This window comes from Capricornis sumatraensis, chromosome 23 (genome assembly GCF_032405125.1).
Source record: "Capricornis sumatraensis isolate serow.1 chromosome 23, serow.2, whole genome shotgun sequence".
Classification (NCBI taxonomy): domain Eukaryota; kingdom Metazoa; phylum Chordata; class Mammalia; order Artiodactyla; family Bovidae; genus Capricornis; species Capricornis sumatraensis.
The window spans coordinates 23727841-23740722 of NC_091091.1; the positions used below are offsets into that span (position 1 = coordinate 23727841).

The following is a 12882-nucleotide window of genomic DNA, read 5'->3' on the forward strand; positions in this document are numbered from 1 at the left end:
CAGTCTACTTTGTGTATCTATAGATTTATCTATTCAGGATATTCCATGTAAATGGAATCTTACAATATATGACCTTTTGTATCTGGCTTCTTTCCCTTAGCAGAAAATTTTCAAGGATTATTCACATTGTAGCATGTATTTCTTTCCTTTTTTATGGGTGAATAATACTCCATTCTGTGGCTCTTCCAGAATTTGTTGTTTCATCTGTCTGTGGAAATACCATCTGCTCTTCTCAAAGGCTATATTTTGTATATTAGAAATAACATATGAAAGGAGTAGAGCTCATTTTCTGGCCCAGCACATTCCCTTTTCTTGGGCTGGGACTCTTCTGTTCTAGGCTTTGTTGGGGTTCTTTCTTTTCTCAGTTAAAATCATAAACTGGCAGGAGAAATAAGTTTTCTTTATTAGAAAAGTTATTGCCCTTAGGACTGGTCAAGAAATGTAGATATTGAGAGAGCAAAATATAGACAAACTGTTGCTTTTCCTTTACACCTGCACTTAAATATCTCTAAAGACTGTTCCCAATAACCATTAATTAGCATTACTAGGGGGTTGATTTAGGAACAGTACAGACTTTGGAGCTGGGTTCCCTGGGCCTGTGAACTGCATCTCCCTAGTGGAGAGCAGTGATAGGCATCTGGTGGGAACCAGATCCATTTCTTTAACTGGATGGAAAATGAAGGTTCCTTCCCAGGTCATGGAAGCCTAGGAGGTGGAGAGAAGACGTGGGAGGGATCCTCAGTGTAATGTCCTAGTTGCCATTTGTGGATCACAGGCTGTTTGCTTATCATCTCCCTGGCACTTCCGATACTTACTTGAGGGACAGGGCGGCTTTTGTACTTTGTTCCATTTGGATGGATGCTAACACTGGACGGCAGCTACTAGGTTGTTACAGGTCCTGCAGAGAAGGGGAAATTTCTGAAATGAGTAGTCTATCCCCCTGACCCTTTCCCCCAACACTCCTGCCTTCATCTTATAGACTCTCTTTCTCAGTATCTATGGTGAGAATTGTTTTGTGAATTTTAACCTTTGAAATGGAAGTTACTCTATAATAATTAACTCTGAATCCCCCACAATTTAGTTTTTGGTTTTTGTTGATTTTTTTTTTTTTTGGTTTACAGAAATCAGTGAAGAAAAAAAAATTAGAGACCACTTGGTATAGAATGTACTTCAGGTACTCGCTGTCCTTGTTTCAACAAGTAGCTTCTGGCTAGCTCTGAATTGAGGAGGACTCTCTGTACTCTTTCCGCATTGAAAGTGGTATGGGTACCTCATGGCATTTTTTTTCTCTTGACATGGCTTTATCAGATACAGTCTTTTTAATTGAAGTCCATTCTAAAGGAGATCAGTCCTGGGTGTTCACTGGAAGGACTGATACTAAAGCTGAAACTCCAATACTTTGGCCACCTCATGCGAAGAGTTGACTCATTGGAAAAGACTCTGATGCTGGGAGGGATTGGGGGCAGGAGGAGAAGGGGACGACAGAAGTTGAGATGGCTGGATGGCATCACCGACTGGATCGATGGACATGAGTTTGAGTGAACTCCGGGAGTTGGTGATGGACAGGGAGGCCTGGTGTGCTGCAATTCATGGGGTCGCAAAGAGTCGGACATGACTGAGCTGAACTTATTTACAATGTTGTGTTAGTTTCTGGTGTACAGCAAAGTGATTCAATTATGTATATATGTGTGTGTATCTCAGTTCCCTGGTTGCTCAGACAGTAAAGAATCTGCCTGCAATGCAGGAGACCCAAGTCCCTGGATCAGGAAGATCCCTGGAGAAGGAAATGGCCACCCACTCCAGTATTCTTGCCTGGAGAATTCCATGGACAGAGGAGCCTGGTGGGCTACAGTTCATAGGATCGCAGAGAATCAGACAAGACTGAGTGATTAACACACACACATATGTGTGTATAGAAACGTGCATATATACACACACATAAGCTTGTATGTACATTTGTGTGTACACGTGTGTATATACCTACGTGTATATAAACATACATGCATATATGTATATACAGATAAATTGTTTTTCATAATACAATCTTTTTTAAAAACTTGCATTTCATATCAGATAATATTTGGCAGCTTTCTTTCTCTAGTTCCAGCTCTGCACTGGAACAATTATTTCCTGCCATCCTGGCCCAGATAAGTTCATCAGTTTAAGTCCCTCTGTGATTAGGAACTTAGACTTAATTCTCCTGTAGATCCTTGCAATTCAGATGTGATTCTGTGAATCTATAAAGGATAAAAAAAGCCATGGAGTCTTCAAACAGAAAGGCCTTGACATTTGTCTTTTTCAGTTGAATTATGATGGAGATACAGACTTTCTTTCTCTTGTTGGTTAGATTCAACTGGAAAAATCTGACTGTAGTATTTAAAGTTTTAGTAGAAATGTCTTTTTCCATAAAGTCATCCAACTGATGGATTGGGCACAAATCTGTAGAGATGTGGTCCTTACCTTCCCTCTGCCATGCTTCAAACTTTGAGTTGGACAGGGGCCCTAGCTCATGATTTGTTTTTTCCCACCACACCCCGCAATAATGTATCCCTTCCCCCCACCTTTACTTATCTCTGCTGCCCTAGTTCTCAGTACAGAAGCCCTGCTCCACTCTTCTTTCCTAACTACAGCATTATAGTGTGACCACACTCATTCCTTCTTGTAGAATAGTGAGTTATGAGACTTTCAAATTCTTATCCTCTTTCTTTCTCTTTCTTAGCCTATTTTATACACCAAAGTGAGCAGTTGTCTAAAATCAACACCATGAGTTGCTTATGTAAATCCTTTCAGTAGACTCCAGCAAACATTTACTGAAACGTTCGCTCTTTGCAGCAGGCTATTATTATTCCTAGGCACTGCTGCTGCTGCTGCTAAGTCGCTTCAGTCGTGTCCGACTCTGTGCGACCCCATGGACTGCAGCCCACCAGGCTCCCCCATCCCTGGGATTCTCCAGACAAGAGTACGCGAGTGGGGTGCCATTTCCTTTTCCAGTGCATGAAAGTGAAAAGTGAAAGTGAAGTTGCTCAGTCGTGTCTGACTCTTAGCGACCCCATTGACTGCAGCCTACCAGGCTCCCCTGCCCATGGGATTTTCCAGGCAAGAGTACTGGAGTGGAGTGCCGCTCGGCACTGGGAACCCTCAAATGAGTAACCAGCGCCCTGTCCTCAAGGAGATGATAATCTCGTGAGAAAGACAGATAACAAACACTGATTTGTAATCTGGAGGGATCAGTGCTGTAATGGTTGTTCAGTTGCTCAGTCATATCCGACTCTGCGACCCCGTGGACTGCAGCATGCTAGGCTTCCCTGTCCTTCGCTGTCTCCCAGAGTTGGCTCCAACTCATGTCCATTGAATCAGTGATGCTATCCAGCCATCTCATCCTCTGTCATCCCCTTCTCTTCCTGCCTTCAGTTTTTCCCAGCATCAGGGTCTTTTCCAATGAATCAGCTCTTTGCATCAGGTGGCCAAAGTATTGGAGCTTCAGCATCAGTCCTTCCAGTGACTGTTCAGGACTGATTTCCTTTAGGATCAACTGGTTTGATCTCCTTGCTGTCCAAGGGTCTTAAGGAATGTAACGAGTCCCTATAATGGGAGTACATGCAAAGGACTATGGGAACCATGGCTAGGACTGGGCGAAGGTGGGGATTTAGGGAGTGCTTCATAGAGGGAGAGGCATTTGGACAGGGCTTTCTAGGTTGATAACATTAAGTAGGATGTCTGTGGACCAGGAGGTGGGGGCTGGTGGTGGTTATTCCAGTATGAAAGAGTGGGAATGGAGTTTTTTGAAGAGGCACACAGTCTGTGGTGGAAGCTTTGCCTGTGGGTATGCAGAGGACTGTGAGAGTAGGTTGAGACTTGTGGGCTGCAGTTAGATGGTAAGGAGGCCTTTTATCCATTGTTGAAGCAGTGCTGTCCAATAGAACTTATATGATGTTGGAAATCATCTGTATCTGTGCTGTCCATGTGTGGCTACTAAACACTTAAAATGTGACTAGGATAACTGAGAAACTGAATTTTTAAAGACATTTAATTTTTTCATATCAACTTTATTGAGAGAGAATTCACTTGGCAAAGGATTCCATCCTTTTAAAGGGTACAGAAAATATATTTTTTTCAGTAAGTCACAGGGTTGTATAAGCATCTCTACTATGTAATTTTAGAACATTTTCATCGCTCCACACAAAAACTCCGTAACCATTAGCACCCCTTCCCCATTACACCCCTTCCTCCTCCGGCCCCTGCAACTGCTAATCTACCTTCTGTCTGTTGGATTTGCCCATTGTGGACATTCTGTATAAATACAGTCATATACCATGTGGTCCTTTGTAACTGGCTTCTTTCACTTGGCATCATGTTTTCAAGTTTCTTCCATGTTGATGTATTGGTATTTCTTTGCATGTATCTGCATTTCATTCCCTTTTGTATGGCCAGTAGTCAGTTGTATGAATGTACCACATTTTATTTGTTCATTCATCAGTTGATGGACATTTGGGCTGTTTCCCCTTTTGGGCTATTATGAATAATGCTGCTGTGTACATGCATGTACACGTTTTTATGTAGATATGTTTTCATTTCTCTTGGGTATATACCTAATAGTGAAATTGCTGGGTTTAATAAGTCTTTATGTAACCTTTTGAGGAACTGCCAGACTGTTTTCCAGAAGTCTGGATTGATATGGTATGATATTGTGGCCACTGACCACCTATTAGATAATGCAGATCTAACAGTTTTCCAGTGTGGAGCTAGAATATGGTCTAATGTAGTGGTGGAGTCATGGGCTGTGGGGGCAGACTACGTGAGTTCCAGACTTGATTCTTTCACTTACTATCCTTGAGCAAAGTATTTAACTTCTTTGTGCCTTAGTTTCCTCATCTGTAAAATGGGGATAGTAATAGCATATACCTTATAGATTTGTTGGGAGGTGAAAAGACATACTGTATGTAAAGCTTTTGGAGTATACTTAATGGTTATTAAATATAATAATACTTATCCCATGGACAGAGGACCCTGGTAGGCTACAGTCCATGGGGTTGCAAAGAGTCGGACACGACTGAGTGACTTCACTTCACCACTACTATTATTTTTGAGGGTCCTCAGAGTTCATTGTGATTGGTAAGTTGGTGTTACCTCTCAAACTAGGTTTAGAAACTGAGATTTGGGGAGTTTGAAGTGACTTCCTTGATCCTGTTCTTTATCTGAATTTAAGTTTGATTCTGATCTTTTACTTGTGTAGGTAACTTTTCATGGTGAACCTGTGTAGAGTAGTATTCTCAATTGGGAACAATTTTTCCTGAGGACATTTGTCAGTGTTTGGAATATTTTTTTTTTTAAAGTATTTATTTTTGGCTGCATCGAGCCCTAGTTGTGGCACTCTGGCTTTCTTGTTGAAGTACTCAGACTCAGTTATTGTGGTATGTGGGCTTGCTCCAGGGCATGTGGGATCTTAGTTCCCTGACCAGGAATGGAACCCACAGACCCAGCACTGCATGAGTTTCTTAACCGCTGAACCACCAGGAAAGTCCCTGGAAGCATGTGATTGTCATAACTCAGGAGCACTACTGGCATCTGTTGTGTGAAGGCCAGGGGTGCTGCTAAACGTTGAGGGTAGTCCCCCCACAACAGAGAATTGTCTGGCCCAAAATGTCAGTAGTGCCAAGGTGGAGGGACCCTTGTGTGGTACCTGCTGTCCCCTTACCGGCTCCTGTTCAGAATCTTGGGATTTTTGAGGTCAGTTTTCCTATGAAGAGATGTGTGTGAAATAACCTCTGACAAATTTCAGGTGGGACAGTTTAAAGCTTTGATGTCCTGAATATTGATTACTCTGTCGTATTGACGTGCCTTACCAGTCAGCTTCGCTTTATCAGCCAACATCAACAGTTTTGACAGAAGCACATTTTTTTCAGTCTGTGGTTCAGTAAGCAGGTGAGCCTCCCTCAGTCACCCCATCTTGAACTTTCTTTCCTCTCACTTTGGTCTACCCTTGTGGTTTCACTTTAAGAACATGTTTGTTTTCGCCCCAGTGAAAGCGGGATGGCCGGTTACTTCCTTTTCTGTGTCCTCCATGGTCCCATAATCACTCTGAACTGAGTCATGTTCTTAGAACTTTTTCCTTTGCTCATTCCAAGTCTTCGCTTTCCTCTCATTTTTGGCCTCACAAATATTAGTTCTCACACACGCTCAGCCTGCAGAAACCATTAGATGTCCTCCGGTCGCCACAGTGGAAGCTCACGGTCCTGGACCTCAGCGGGGCTGTGTCTGGAGGAGAGTCCTTTTTGCCAGGCCCCAGGACGCAGCTCATCTGTGGATACCGGGCACAGGCTGACTACTCTGTGGGTGCTGTGGGGAACTTAGATGGGTTTGGATTTAAAATTCCAGCTCCGATAGAAAGCCTGACCAGGTCACGCACCTCTTTCTTTCTTGCCTAAGCAGCTGGACTGATGTTTGAGGGACCGTGAAGACCGGGTAGTCCAGTGACGCGGGTTCATTCCTTGCCCTGCAGCCTCAATGGTAGGCTTTGTTGGGGCCACCGAGCCTACTCTGACCACACAGCGTGGCCACTGGGGGACGAGGAGTGGTGACAGTGGATCTGGGCGGCCTGTCTGCTCAGCAGCAGACAACAGACAGCCGTGGGCACCGCCCTTTGGGCCCATCCTTTACAGATCCACTAGGTGGAGCAAAGTCTGGCCAAAAACCCACATGCAATATGGAAACCACAAACAAAGAAATACAAATAAATCCAGAATACTGCAACCTGGGAGGTAAGGAAAAGGGAAACAAATCTCATTCTATTGAATTCTGCAGCTTGTTGATACAATTCTGGGCTTTCCCAGTGTGGGAATTAAAGTCCGTCATCCTCTCATATTTGTGAGTCTTGCCTGGATGGGGTTTTTTTGGATCCTCTCACTCACTCAGCTGCATTCCCATAGCCGAATTTATTTACTTTTGGTTTTCATCTTTCCATACTTTCGTCTGTGGGACAGCAGATGAGCTGTGTATCTTCTATTCCTGGTGCCGTCGTCACTCTCATAGTGTCACGGCTCAGTTTTGATTCACGATCTTAGGTGTTTTAAAGAATTTAAATTTGTGTTTGAAGAGATGAGAGTGAATGTAAGACGTTGTAAGAATATTTGTGGCTTGGAAGCGTGGATCTTAGAGTGAAGTTATGAAAAAATATCTGTTTTGATTTTTAAATATGGAGCAAGACAGATTGTGTTGTAACACTATTTTATTATACATTCTTATAGAATGTATACATTCTTATACATGCCTTTCATGGAGAAAATAATCATTTTTCATAACTGTTCTTTGTTCGCCATTTAAAAATTATATTCTTCACCTAAGATTTCACCTGGCAATTTCACTCTGGTTGTGTTAAAAACCAAACACAGAATGAAAGTACCATAGCTTAGTTTGGATTTACATATTTGTGGTTTATTTGGGAGAGAAAGTTAATATGTGGCTTTCTGCACTGGGATGTTGGAGCACTGTAGCTCTTTGGGACTTGAATATAGAGTTAAATAGTGTAAGAATACTTCCTATTTTCTTAGGTCCCTGGTTTTTAAATATGCAAATCCCCTTGCTGCTGCTGCGGTGGATGGGGCAAGGAGCAGAAAACCTGCTCTGGCCTGATGTGGCAGAAGGTCCACTCTGGCTGTCTCTCCGTTGCCTTTCTTAGACCTGATTGCTGCTTTTCTTTGGGCTTTAAGTTACCTTTTCATATCAGTTTTTAATTATACAAAAATAACAATGGCTCATAACAATGGTAAGTAACAGAGAAATACAAAAATACTTGGAGGAGAAATTGAAAGTTTGTGGTTTGGTGTGTATTTTTGGTGGTTTTTCTGCTTATGCTGCATATTTATAGATACAGTAATGTAACTCCTATGTATAAAGTTACATACACATAAAATACATGAAATTGTTGGTATGGGTAGCATTCTTTGTTTTCTTTCATTTGTTTTTTAAATTTTATTGGAGTATGTAATTTTATTTAATTTACAATATTGTGTTAGTTTCAGGTGTATAGCAGAGCAAATCAGTTTTACAAAAACATATATCCATTATTTTTTAGACTCTTTTCCCATGTGAGCCATTAGAGTATTGAATAGAATCTTTCATTTGTTTTTGAAACAAAAATGGATACTTTACATATAGTATTTTAACAATATGCACTTCTTTCAAACCTTCATGTATTATAGACTTATTTATGCCTTGTGATTTTTTTTTAATACCTGTATGTTACAGCTTGAGATCATAAGTTATTTAACCACACCTCCATTAATGAACATACATTGTGTCCAAGGTTCTGCATTTTCACACTGTGCTATAGTGACCATTGTTGCACTTATTTCTGTCTGCAGTTTGCTAGATTCCTAGAAGTGGAATTGGGGGTTATCGGGTTATAACGTGGACATTTGGAATTCAGGGCCAAGAGTGCCAAGTTGTTTCCCAACATGGTTTTATCAGTTCACATTCCCATTAGTAGGGCTTACTTCCCCACACACATGAGTATCATTTCTTCACCTGCACCTTCTGCTTATCCTTGAAGATATGTCTTCTGATTCTTAACACAGGCTCCTGGAGAACATTTCAGTTTACTTCCTCAAAGGTGTAGAGGTCTCCTCCGTGTCTGCAGACTGGTTGCTCCTTTTGCTGTGTAGCAGAATTCACCCAAGGGCAGTGAGCCTGTAGCCAGAGGAGGGTAGAAATGCCTGCCCATCTGCTAAAAGAAGTGGTTTGTGGTCCCCTCCAGAATGTCAGGCAGGTGGCCTGGAGCTGTTGGCCAGTTGCTGTGAGGCACACAGGTTTAATTTCAAGCCCAAACTACCACCCTTCCATGGTAGTATCCCAGAAGAAGAGATGCTTGAAACTAGCATTGTTGAAGAGTGCAGACTCTAGAACCAGATTACTTCCATATAACCTTGGGCTAGTTAGTTAACTCAGTATCCTCATCTGTAAAATGGGATATTAGCACCTAGCCTATAGGCAGTACCTGCCACATAGTAATTACTAGGCAAATATTAACCTTTGTTGTTGTTATTATTAATTATTTTAGCTCTGGTGAACATTAAGGCTTCCCTATTCCCTTACTGACCCAAGACTTATTTTCGGTGGAGGGATTTAAGAATACATTTTGATTTACTCCTTGTCCAAAATGAACATGAATCACTTTACATATCATCCCCTTTGGCAATCAGGTGAGAGGTGTTTTTTTGCAGTTTTATTTTGGGCAGGAAAGTAGGACTTACTGGTGGGTATGAGTAAGGAGAAGACAGTGCCATGGCTCTCACGAGCGCAGGGGCTGCCATTTGTCCAGGGGGCCATGATTAGGGATGTATTTGACCCCACAGCCGTCTGGGGTGAGCCGCTCTTCTGTGCGCGTGTTTTCATCCTCATTAAACTTAGTGAATCCCCACTTCTTGGAGATGTGGATCTTCTGATGGCCAGGGAGCTTGAACTTGGCCCCGAGGAGGGCTTTAGTCACATGCTCCTTGTTCTGCTGCTTGGTGCTGATAGACGTTATAATTTGGCCAACGTGGACCCTGACCACTGTGCCCTTTGGAAGGCCACTGGGGCCTTCCAAAGACACTGAGCATACCTGTCTGGAACCTTGATTGCAGACAGCATGCCAGTCTTGAAGGTCCTGGAAAGGGCTGTCTCCAGGATCCCTTTGAGCAACCTGCACAGACAACAGGCTGCATACACTGCCGAGGAGGCTGCTGTTTGCAGCCATTGCACCAGGCCCCCATGATCAGCTTAATTGGCTGCAAAACAATTGGTTTCCAGTAGTAAAGTGTGAAATTATTTATTCTTAGAGCAGGTAAGTTAGGATATATGCTGTTATTCTGATATACACACCATTGTACCCCCTTACTCCTTGGAAGAAAAGTTACGGCCAACCTAGATAGCATATTGAAAAGCAGAGACGTTACTTTGCCAACAAAGGTCCGTCTAGTCAAGGCTATGGTTTTTCCAGTGGTCATGTATGGATGTGAGAGTTGGACTGTGAAGAAAGCTGAACGCCGAAGAATTGATGCTTTTGAACTGTGGTATTGGAGAAGACTCTTGAGAGTCCCTTGGACTGCAAGGAGATCCAACCAGTCCATTCTGAAGGAGATCAGCCCTGGGATTTCTTTGGAGGGAATGATGCTAAAGCTGAAACTCCAGTACTTTGGCCACCTCATGCGAAGAGTTGACTCATTGGAAAAGACTCTGATGCTGGGAGGGATTGAGGGCAGGAGGAGAAAGGGACGACAGAGGATGAGATGGCTGGGTGGCATCACTGACTCGATGGACGTGAGTCTGAGTGAACTCCAGGAGTTGGTGATGGACAGGGAGGCCTGGCATGCTGCGATTCATGGGGTCGCAAAGAGTCAGACACGACTGAGCGACTGAACTGAACTGTACCCTCTTGGGCAAGGAAGAGAGTGGGGGGGTTTGGATCATCGTTCATTCTGTCCCCAGCACTGCCACTTGCAGATCTGGCTGCTCTCAGCTCACAGTGTACTATACTGAGCTGAGGGGCTCCCTGAAGCTTCTTGACACCAGTCCCCAACCTCCATTTGGTACTTCCTGTTCTGAGCTGAGAATGCTTTCTGAGGCTTGCTTTTATTTTATTTCTGTAATACAGCTTTTGTTGTTGAGTCACTCAGTCGCGTCCAACTCTTCACAACCCCATGGACTGCAGGATGCCAGACCTAATACAGCTTTATTGAGATGTAATTCACATACCATACAATTCACTCTTTTGGAATATACAATTCAGTGAGATAATTCTAGTATATTCACAAGTTTGGGCCACCATCACCACTATCTAATTTCAGAACATTTTCATCAATCACAAAAGAAGTGCTGTTACAAGCAGTCATTCCCACCCCTCCTTCCAAGATCCCCCAAATCCCTGACAACCACTAATTGACCTGTCTCTGTGGACTTGTCCATTCTGATCAGTTCATGTAAATGGAATCTTATACCATGTGCTATTTTATGACTGGCTTCTTTCACTTGGCATCATGTTTTCAAGGTTCATCTGTTGTAATGTGTCAATAAGTCACTCCTTTTAAAAAAATTTTTATTGGAGTATAGTTGATTTACAATGTTGTGTTTCTCCGTGCGTGTGTGCTTAGTTGCTCAGTTGTGTCTGACTCTTTGTGACCCCATGGACTGCCAGGCTCCTCTGTCTGTGGCATTTTTCTAGGCAAGAATACTGGAGTGGGTTGCCATTTCCTCCTCCAGGGGAGCTTCCTGATCCAGGGATTGAACCCATGACTCCTGCATTGCAGATGGATTCATTACTGCTGAGCCATCAGGGAAGCTGGTGTTCATTTCTGCTGTACAGCAAAGCAAACCAGTTATACAGATACCTATATCCACTCCTTTTTTAGATTTTTTTCCCATGTAGGTCATTACAGAATATTGAGACAATTTCCCTGTACTATACAGTAGGTCCTTATTCCCTATCTATTTTATATATAGTAGTGTGTATTTGCCAGTCCTAATCTTCCAGTGTATTTCCTGCTGGTAACCGTAAGTTTGTTTTCTGCATCTGTGACTATTTCTGTTTTGCAAATAAGTTCATTTGTACCAATTTTTTAGATTCCGCATATAAGTGATGTATGATATTTGCCTCTGACTTCACTCAGTATGATGATCTTTAGCTCCATCCATGTTGCTGCCATATGTCATTCCTTTTTTATGGCCAATTGATATTCCATTGTATGTATGTAACACATTTAGTTCTTAACTGATGGACATTTGGGCTCGTTCCACTTTGATTTATTATGAATAATGCTGCTTTGAACATGAATATACAAGTTTTGAGTGGACATATGTTTTCTTTCTCTTGGTTATATACCTTGAAGTCGAATTGCTAAGTCATATGATCACTCTGTTTAACTTTTGAGGAACTGTTTTTCATAGTGGCTGCACCATTATATATCCCTACTACCAGTTTGTGAGGATTTTAGCTTCTCCACATACTCTTTAACACTGTTGCCTTTTTTTTTTTTTAATAATCATAACCATCCTGGTGGGCGCGTCCCACTGTGGCTCTGATTTGCGTTTCCCTAATAACTAGTGATGCTGAGCATCTCTTTGTGTTGTTATTGGTCATTTGCTTATATTCTTCGGAGAAATGCCTGTTCAGTCCTTTGCTTATTTTAAAATAAGCAGTCTTAATCTGACTGAAGGGACAGCAGTCTTCCCATGGAATCCCAGTGAGTGACTGCTCAAGGAGAGATTTTCCTTTAAAACCAGACTTCGTTAGGTTTCTGGCACTCTACACCTAGCTATATTACCTCTGATTCTCATGACCCGGGCCCAATTACTTGAGCTCGCTTAGAGCTGGCTCTGAGACAGTCATTTCTACTGTAAGAGGCCCACAGAGTGTGCCTTCTCTTGGTCAGTCTTCTACCATCTCTTGTGGAGATTCATGATGCATGTGTTCTACAGTTAAGCCTCTGAAGAATCCCACAGTTAACACTTATCAGATATCATTATCTAATATCTTATCAGATAAATGGTTTGCAAATATTTCGCCGCCCCCCTGTTGATTTTTTTTTTCCCCCACTTTGTTGATGGTGTCCTTTAAAATACATCTGTTTTAAATTTTGATCAATGTCACTTTATGTTCTTCTTTTGTTACTTAAGCTTTTGGTGTTCCCTAGTTCTTTTAGGGCTTTCTAAACAATATTTTTAGGGTAAAAAATGGACATTATTCAGAATAAGATCCTTTATTTATTTTACTGTGGAGCATTTTAAACATTTACAAAAATAATGCTAAAGAGAATGGTATAATACAATGAAGTGCCTATATACCTACCTCCTAACTTCAGCAATTTAGCATTTTGGCCAGTCTTGTTTTTACCTATATCTACTTTCACT

General features: G+C 42.1%; 1 protein-coding gene and 1 pseudogene across 1 annotated transcript in view; one reads left to right on the top strand and one right to left on the bottom strand.

The window, feature by feature from the left end:
- The window catches only part of WBP1L (WW domain binding protein 1 like), a 59632-nt gene that overhangs the window by 1386 nt on the left and 45364 nt on the right, over positions 1 to 12882 (top strand). The window lies entirely within an intron of this gene.
- On the bottom strand, positions 9652 to 9770 carry LOC138070597 (small nucleolar RNA SNORA70; annotated as a pseudogene).